This window comes from Hetaerina americana, unplaced genomic scaffold (genome assembly GCF_022747635.1).
Source record: "Hetaerina americana unplaced genomic scaffold, ioHetAmer1.1.p SCAF_32, whole genome shotgun sequence".
NCBI lineage: Eukaryota > Metazoa > Arthropoda > Insecta > Odonata > Calopterygidae > Hetaerina > Hetaerina americana.
The window spans coordinates 5,027,252-5,036,482 of NW_027286897.1; positions in this window are offsets into that span (position 1 = coordinate 5,027,252).

The window sequence follows — 9,231 nt, forward strand, 5'->3', positions numbered from 1 at the left end:
GAGGGCGGAGAGGGAAAGCGTAGAGGTTGAACAAGTGAATGAGGATGATGTCGGAAAGGGCGAACGCCAATGAAAAAAACGGAGGTGAATTCCGGGCGCGCTATGATGGGTTAGGCAGGGGAGCTGTTCCTTCCTCCTCCGAATAAGGAAGTCAGCACCCACGAATCAACTCCCAGGAGAAACGTTTTACCAGTGACCCGGACATGGTAACCGAAGAGTACCCTCCTCGTTCGACCAAAGGACGAAGTTTTTTCGCTGTGATCACGCGTAACAATGGATTATCTCCGTGCCTATTTTCCACGCGAATATTTATCTCCTAGACTAGGAGAACCACCATCGTCTCCCACTAAGCACATGTTATCTGTTTACTAGAGATGTAAGACACTGTTTTTGCTCTTCGCCATCTCGCCCGTTCTTGTTATGTGCCATAGTCCCGTTAGATTTCGGGTCCCGTAAAACGCCTTTTGGATCTTTTGAAGAATAGCGTTTGATCGGTTGTCATAACCACCGTCCGACCTTATGACAGGCTGAAAATGATGGAAAATAATACAGAGTAACTGAATAAATATAACTGAAATGTGGTGTTTGTTTCGGTGCAGTAAGGTTTAATGGTTTTAATTCGCCGAAAAGCATTCTTTTAACTGTAAATAATTCTTTAAATTGAATTTCATGCTTTTCCATCAAATCGACTGTAGACCAAAAGGCCGTGAGTTTGAGTCCCGCCACATACATAAACATGTCTATTCTCTGGACTCCCAAGGGTTTTCGGATCCTCGATAAATTCGATGACAAGGCCAATTAGGCACCATGAGACCATAATTAGTGTCAGAATGGGATAAAAATATTTTTCCAAGTGATCAAACGTGTGAAATATTTTCTTCTTTGACGAAACTTCAAGCACTCACTGTGAAGTTCAGAAAGAACTTCCTTTCAACGGCGTGTTTTATGAATCATGATAGTTGTCGGTATTTTGTTCATTACAAAGAGCATTTTAATTTCATTTTCTATGCTTTAATAGCTATGGTTTCGTCGATATCGCCGTATTTCAAAATCGTCCGCCTTCCGTCAATGATAGCGGCACTAGTTAATAAAATTTTGTAAAAAAATACCAACTGTTAATGACTAGGTCTGGGATGAATACCCTAGTCCACAATCTTTGACATCTAGAGCATTCATCCCAACCGTTTATTCCTCGGTCGTAGTAGCCTGCCGCCAACCTACCACTAGCTCGAAGAAGACTTTTAAATTTATTTCATTCATTATTTACATACCAATCAATGATTTTTGAGAGGTGGTGCTACCACTTTAAAATGGAAAAATGATCCCGTAACCCCTATGCACTCATAACAACTGAAAATAATCATGTACTCAGTAAGTTATGTTTATATTTTGAGTTTCATGACCGTCCTTTCCACAAGAGACGAATGAAATACTTTCTAAAATAAATATTCAACGGAAAGTGTAAAATTTGAGAGTGCAAAATGAACCGTATTACAATTAACATCTTACCCCAAGTTGAACAGACATAGCAAAAGATTGATTTTGATCACAACTTATTCCGCAAAAAAATGTCTGAAAACCACAGTGGGAATTTATGGTGTCCCCAACATATGAAGCGAGGATCGATGCCCCTTATAGTCACCGACAGTCACATATGATTCTTATATAGTATGTTTTTCCCTGTAGTCTTCACTGATAATTTTGACTCGGTGGCTGTAAAACCACTTGCAATGAAATAATCACTACCCGACAGGTCGCCAAATAATCTCCTTTGCATAGAAACTTTATTTTTAGACTAATGGTGATCTGGATACATATCAAATTACAGTGAATTGTTCCTAAAAAAATTTCGACTTGCAACAACTTTGACTGGGACGTGCTCTTTCCGTAAAGTGTCGCATGATGACTGTAATTTCCGAGTAAATTTTCCCCAAACTTTGTGTTTTAATCATGATTGTAGATTTATCCTTTTTCACCCAATAACGTAGAGGCTACGTATATGTTTACATGCCAATTAATAGCGCAATGCAAGGAACATGAATGAAATAAATAATCTCCAGTCATAGTTCTATCGCCCTTTGCCAAATTTTTAAAGGGAATCTGCAATTTTCCCCAGAAAATTGTTCCAAATCGTCGATACGGGCGGTATTTAGCCAAGTTGGTTCATTTGGAGTTTCTACAGTTTGCTAGATAAATTAATATGATTTAAAGAAGCAGGATGAAGCTCATTGGATGAAGATCGCAAGTGAAATACAATAAGCAGTTAAGCAAAGACATTAAATCAGCCAGAAGCGAATGTTAGAAAATGGAATAAATGTGCGGACGGCTGTATGTCAGTATCTCTACGATATGTCCTCTAGCTGATGGTGAGAGACAGGGAACAATCTTCGAAAGCCTTCTAATTCGTTTTTTCCGATGATAAGGAAATATGAAGTGAACCGAATGAGGGGTAGGGTACAATGTCCAAGCTAGCTTATCATGGACTTTTCAGATCACCCGCTTTCGGACGAGAGTGTTTTTTTGAGAAGTCGATGAAGCAAATTTAACTTTGTTCCGGCATGAATCAAGGACAAACAAAAAGAACATTTGGACAGAATTCGTATAATTTCCGGCAAAAAAGCTTTACTAAATCGCCCGGCGTTTCTACACTCATACGAGCATTTCAAATATATTTCCAGGGTTCACACATATTCAAAAAAATGTACATAAATGGTAATTTTATATTTTACAGGAATAAAGGTCGAAATAGTCACTTCATCTCAATATTTCTTGTGGGAGAAGTACCTTTAAAGTGGGTGAAGACAGGTATATTTGTTGAGATGCAACGCCAATAATGATACATCGCATAGCTTTTGCCATATCGGTGACTTTGGCAAAGCGCCTACATCTAAAGATAGCGAATAAAAAAATGAATTTCCTTCTTACTGGTGCAACGAAATATTGTCAATTTCCAATAACCGGCATTTCTTCTTATTTCTAAGATTATAACGTGTAAATTTGATGACATTATTGTTCTCTGAAAAGGGTTATGGATATGATTTAATTTCGAGATGGATAGCTTATGTAACCGATTAAATTATCGGTACTTGGTCATTCGCGTAAACAGTTTACCTCTTCTTTCGTCGCGCTGGACATAACACTGCACCTTCTTACGTGTATACCTTTACTCAACGTGGTGAAATAAATTAGAATTTTAGAATAAAATCATCGTCTGCCGCTAAGAGTTATGAAGAACTGGATTCGAATTAACACTCGAGTGCACAGAGATGGAAGACATAACCAATGCCTTAATGTCACCCGCGTGAGACCGGTTGGGAGCCACGCAATAATTGCGATCTTATATCATCGGCGCAACACTAAACCCAAGTTCTGGGAAGACTTCCCGTCACGTTTCTCGACTACATAGTTGCGAAACCGAATGAGTCTCCAGTTTTCCCTAAGCAAAGTGCGAAATCTCAAATTTCAATTATTTCAGCCATCCGGATGAATCCAGTTGGTAAAGCTCAGTGGAGATGTTGGCTGACCGACGCGTTGCTTTATTCTGACCTTGGTCCCGTACATTGTTTTTTGGTAGGGCACAGATAAGAGCTGTCGAATCGGACTGCTATTACAAAAATATCGAGTTTATCGTAAAGTGACAAATTGTTAACTCTGAATTCCCTTCTTAATCCTTACTGGCGACCAATTTCTGTGGTGCCAAAATTTTGGAAAAAATACCCTTTAGAACGAACTCGATCGTTAAATCACTACCTTTAAGCAATTTTAAAGTTTTGGTTCCAGAAGGTACCATATTATCAAAGATATTAAAATCAATAAGTGATAAAGTGACTCCCTTTATTAAATGATTTCATTTAATAATTCCAAAATTGGGACGGAAAATAGAAGTAAATGTAACGTGTATTCATCGTGCTCATTTAAAAGACCTTAGAAATTCACAGTGTAAGAGTGCTTCTCAATTCATGTTGAAATATATTATATACTCGTATAAGTTGCCATAGAGGTTGATCTGTAAGTACTGCATCATTAAGTTGGATACAATCTGTTCTGGACCGTAGCTTAACTGGCGAAACCACCTGGCTAGACGAGGCCGGCCGACCAGCCGTCTCGGAGGGCTCAAATCCCTCATAAAGTGAAAGATTTTCACCCTGAAATTCCTACGTTTTCAATGCACACCAGTGGATGTCTCCATTAAAGTGACTGTCCCGGCATTTTTTTATTTATATTTTTTATTTATCTATTTATATACCCTGCAAGACACCCCTAAGGTGCCTTGCAGGGCATATAATGCCCTGCGGTAGGGGGTGAATACACATTAGACTAATTTAGACCCGAACATGACACTACCGCGGTCAGAAAATGTTATTATGATCCCCCATGGTTCGCGGAAAAAATGACATCTTGAATCTATCTTTTCTAACTTAATCTCTCTAATTTTATAGGCATGATCTCTCCTACCGTAGTATGATGGGGGTAATACTATATTTTCAACATCACTGCTAAAGAGACGTCCTTCCAATTAATGAAAGAGATTTAATCTGTAATTTAACCTTCACTCAATGAGTGATTCCCAGCATAGCTGCTCTAATATTTTGGATACCCTTCTCAGTTTATCATTACAACGTTCTACAAATCTAGCTCCTCTACGCTGCACGTGATCCAATTCGGCAATTAATCCAACTTCATGAGGATCCCATATGCGACTCGTACTAGCAGCATATTCCAAATGAGGCCTACCCAGCGAAGGATAACCTTTCTCTTTGACCTTTTCATCACATTTATCCGATACTATTCTGATAAATCCTAATTTTTTGTAAGCTTGTCCACATATTCCCCGTATGTATTTCACCAAGGAGAGATCGTGAGTGAGGGTAACGCCTAGGTATTTAATTGAGTCTATACATCCCATCTCGCTGTTCCCAATGCAGTAGGCGTTCGGGAGGGAATTGATCTTTTTCCAAACATTCCATAATAACACTTCCCTAGGGAACACCTGAAATAACTTCTACTACATTTGAGCTAGCTCCATCTATCACTACTCTTTGAACCCAACCATTCAAAAAGTCTCTATTCCAACCCCGGATATTTTCATTTATGCAATATGCTTCTAGCTTTGCGAGTAGTTTACTATGAGGAACTAAGTCGAAGGCTCTCTTAAAATCTAGAAAAATCGCGTCCACTTGAACATTACAGTTTTTCATTTATTCTTGACCAGGAAATGACTGCGGAGGGACCTTATCCGAGGATACCTCAATATACTGGTAGAAAAAAATTATTATTGTAGGGAAGATAAACTTGGGAAGCCAAGAGAGAATAGATGTCGACAATATGGGGAGATACGGGGTAATTGAGGAGTCAGTGATGAAAATAGGAGTGATCGGGCGTGTATGGGAGAGAGTCGATTCGATGCCCCGGTAATAGAATAAGTACGACATAAATACACTACTGTGGTGTTTTGAAGTTGAGAGAACGGATGGGAGTCATTACAAAACAGATGTAAGAGAAAAGGGAAATGCTCTGAATGATGAATGGGTATACCGAGAAAGTATTGGACAAGTATGGTTGAAGAGAAGGAATATTTGTAATTTCAGTAACAGAAGAATATGAGTGAAACGTATGGATTCAGGATGAGTGAAACGTATGGGTGAGTAAAATGTATGGATGCGGCAGAGGCGAAAGACTTAGTCAAGACTTATAAATATATTCCCATAGGGCAGTATGGGAAATATTAGTAAGGGAGATTAACTTCATATTCGCATAAACTTAATGGTTTCAGGCTTCACTTTATTTACCGCTAATTATAAACGCATCTAAAAGTTGGGGACCCCAGGAGTCGTTTTACAAGTAACTGTATTTGGAGTTATTTTGCCAACTTGCCCAATGGAGCAAGGTGTGTATTCAGTATGTGCAGTCAATATTTTTTTAGCATGCAATCCCTTATTTGTCTAAGTTTTTTGCCTGCCTCTAAAAAGAGGGTAAGGCATAATTAAGAGTACTTTATTACGAAATCTTGGACAAATTTTTCTTCCCGATTCGCTCATGACAGAGTATGAAGGTGACGATAATAATATGGAGACTCAAACGTGTGACGCATTGAAGCTCTTCATTCAAGGCGCTTCCTTTTCTGAACGAAATATTTAACACCTCTTCGAACTTGATTCCCATGTCGGTGCTTTTTTAGCGGAAGGGTAGACCGTGAAGTCTTACTTCTGATCGAGGCTCTCCGTAAATTTATTCCAGCAAATTGACACCTTTGAAGATACGACGCCTCCAAGGGAACCACCCCCGCCTATATACTTGTAATTCCCTCCTGCTTAAAGAGCTTAAAATTTACTTCCCCTAATACGGATCCTTAGTTTGAGGGATCAGTGTCATCAGTAAATATCAATACTCCCCGTGATTGAACACACGTACTAGTCTGACTATATGAACTGTTTAGTATTTATTCTCACGAATGCATAAACCTTAAAACGCACCTTATTTTTTGAGGGCCAATTGCAAAACCATGATGACTTCCCAATTCAGCGATGAGAGGAAAAAGCAGGTATCATCCTTCGAAATTCAGAGAAAGGAAACTATTTTTTTTTCTAAATTCAGAGGATGAAAAATTTCTAGTCACCATCTCTTATCTCAATCATTGGTGTGAGTTTTATGTATATTGAAGGTCTTATCTTGGCAAAAAGTCAGCGCACAAAACGGCCATTTTCAAATGAGGTTAAATGGAAAACACGTTTTTCTGTTTGAATGAAATTTATCGGTTGTCAGATTTTCCTTCTTCCATTCCAAGTCGATTTACTTGATATGTACATAGTTTAATTTTCGGTTCTATAATTTAGGAAAATCAAGAACAAATAACCTTAAAAATAAATTTTAATTTTGCTCTAAGAATCCATCACACTATACATGCACACATGCTAGCATTAGAAAAATACGGTAATCCGATTTCCCATCGGACTTGATAAATCTCGATCGGGAAAATCGAGAAATTAAGAGTTACCAATTCTTCTTGAAACATTCTAGCTCTCTTATAATAACATTAATTGCATGAGAATAACCCATTTTACAAAATTAAAAATGCATAAAATAAATGGGTTATAAATTAGGTACTGGGTTTTAGTAAATAAATAAATGAGAGAAAATGCACTCGCAGAAGGTTTAGATAATAATTATGAAATAAAATGCCTTAGAAAATTTAAAAACTAGATCATGAACATGTTCTCTAAATAAAGGTATTTTCTTAGATCTAGGTCATATCACAACAGTTAAAATAGTGATAACAGGATAGCATAATAGATAGATGATATAAATTATCGTGAATCCTTAATATTTGTAAACCTGGAGGCCAGGGAAATGTAACTATTAATCCTACATTTTATATTCAGACCAGTTCCACTGATAAAAGGCAACCTTTGATGACTTAATTTATTTTTGATATAGTTCCAAGCAGAAGGTAAATTTTTGGTGGGGATAATGGAAGTAAGGTCGACTTCGTAGCTCTAAAATACAAGAGAGAGCAGATGACCTTATAATCGTCGGTCGACACCTATATTAAGGTCAATGAAGTGATAGCCGATCAATGAGTTTGGAACCGGACATAACGGGGAAGTACGTACAAGTCGACGATTAACAAACTGGTCCACTTGGTGCTGTGAGCAATTGATCGCTGGAACTTTTCCCACACCATTAATCAACGCCCAAGGGAGATTTCTATTTTACATAGATGTTCTCTTTGCTTTCAAATGAAATGCCGGCGGAATGCACGAACAATAGTGCACACGAGTTTATATTTTTTCCGGTGGTAAAATCACCTTCTTCAGTGTAAGGAAGATAAAGACTATATTTATATTAGGAAATAATGGACAACACAAGGGCACTTATTAATCAATCATAGGTTCGGTTATTCATCGATAAAATTCCCAATATTTCCCATGAAGATGGAAATTTTTTCCCTCCTTACCACGGAAATTGATACAGATGCCCTCACTTATCCTAACATACGAATATGTTATTCTATGGATAGTGGAGATATTCGCGGATGATTTGGTTTCACTATGGTAGTTCAAATAATCTCGCGCAAATTATTTCAGTGTTGTAGAAAATTGTAATGCAAGTTATTTTTTCGATTCATTTGAATTTATTCACATTTAACTTTTCTGCAGAGTTGAAGCATGGACGACAGGAGCGACAGTGAAAAGAGTGGAGGCGTTGGAAATATTGATCTACTGATGAATGATGAACATGAATGGCTAGAGAGCGGAAAATGTATAACTGCGAAGAGTGGATGGAGATAATAACCCGTGGAGGGCACACACAAAAAGAAGAGGGAAACTAATACACCACACCCTGAGGCACGATAGCTTTCTCAAGACCGCAATTAAAGGAGAGTTAAAACTGCCGAGAAAGGCGAATGATGAACTACGAGAGGCGGGTAATATAAGTTGCCAATATGCGGAGCTACGAGAAAATGAAGGGAATGGGATGTAATAAGATAATTTGATGGACTGCTACAAACCAATCTTCGATTTGATGATTATAACTATTTTCTCTCATATTCATACTCAGGTCACCTTCTTTATTTCAAAAAGCTAACGAACTTCCTCGAAACTTATAAACCAAGATAAGAATTCTTTTGAAGTTAAGCTATACGTTAACTCTTAAACGTATTTTCATTTACTTTTTTCGACATATTTAAATAACTTTATATCCCCATACATCAGCGCGTATTTTTTCAAATTTAAATGCTGAACAAGGTCTTCGATCAATAGTATGTTGGAAAACGTAAAACGTTGATATGAAAGGTGTAATTCCGACTCAGTAAGTCATTTAGATTACACACTTGCATGTCAACTAGCTTTTAGAAATGTAAAGAACACTCCGGCTCACTCATTTTCATGCTGACACAGGAGTAAACTTAGTGTCATATTAAATTTGCCGGCGAGTCTACGGTGACAAGGGAAACTTAACTGCCGAACCGATCGATGTAAGGAATAATTTTTACCTCGCGGAATCCGAGACTAAAACATTAATGCATGACAAATCAATAAATAATTATTCCAATGGCAGTTGAGCCAACATCATTAGCAACACGTCTTCATTTGAACTCTCACGGTTAAATCCTGATTTATTTTTTAGGACCCCCGAGGGCTGTACTCACTCTGGCAAGAAGTCGCACCACTGCAACGGGCCCCTGGATGCATAATGAACACAGAATACCACCTACCGCGATGAAAGGAA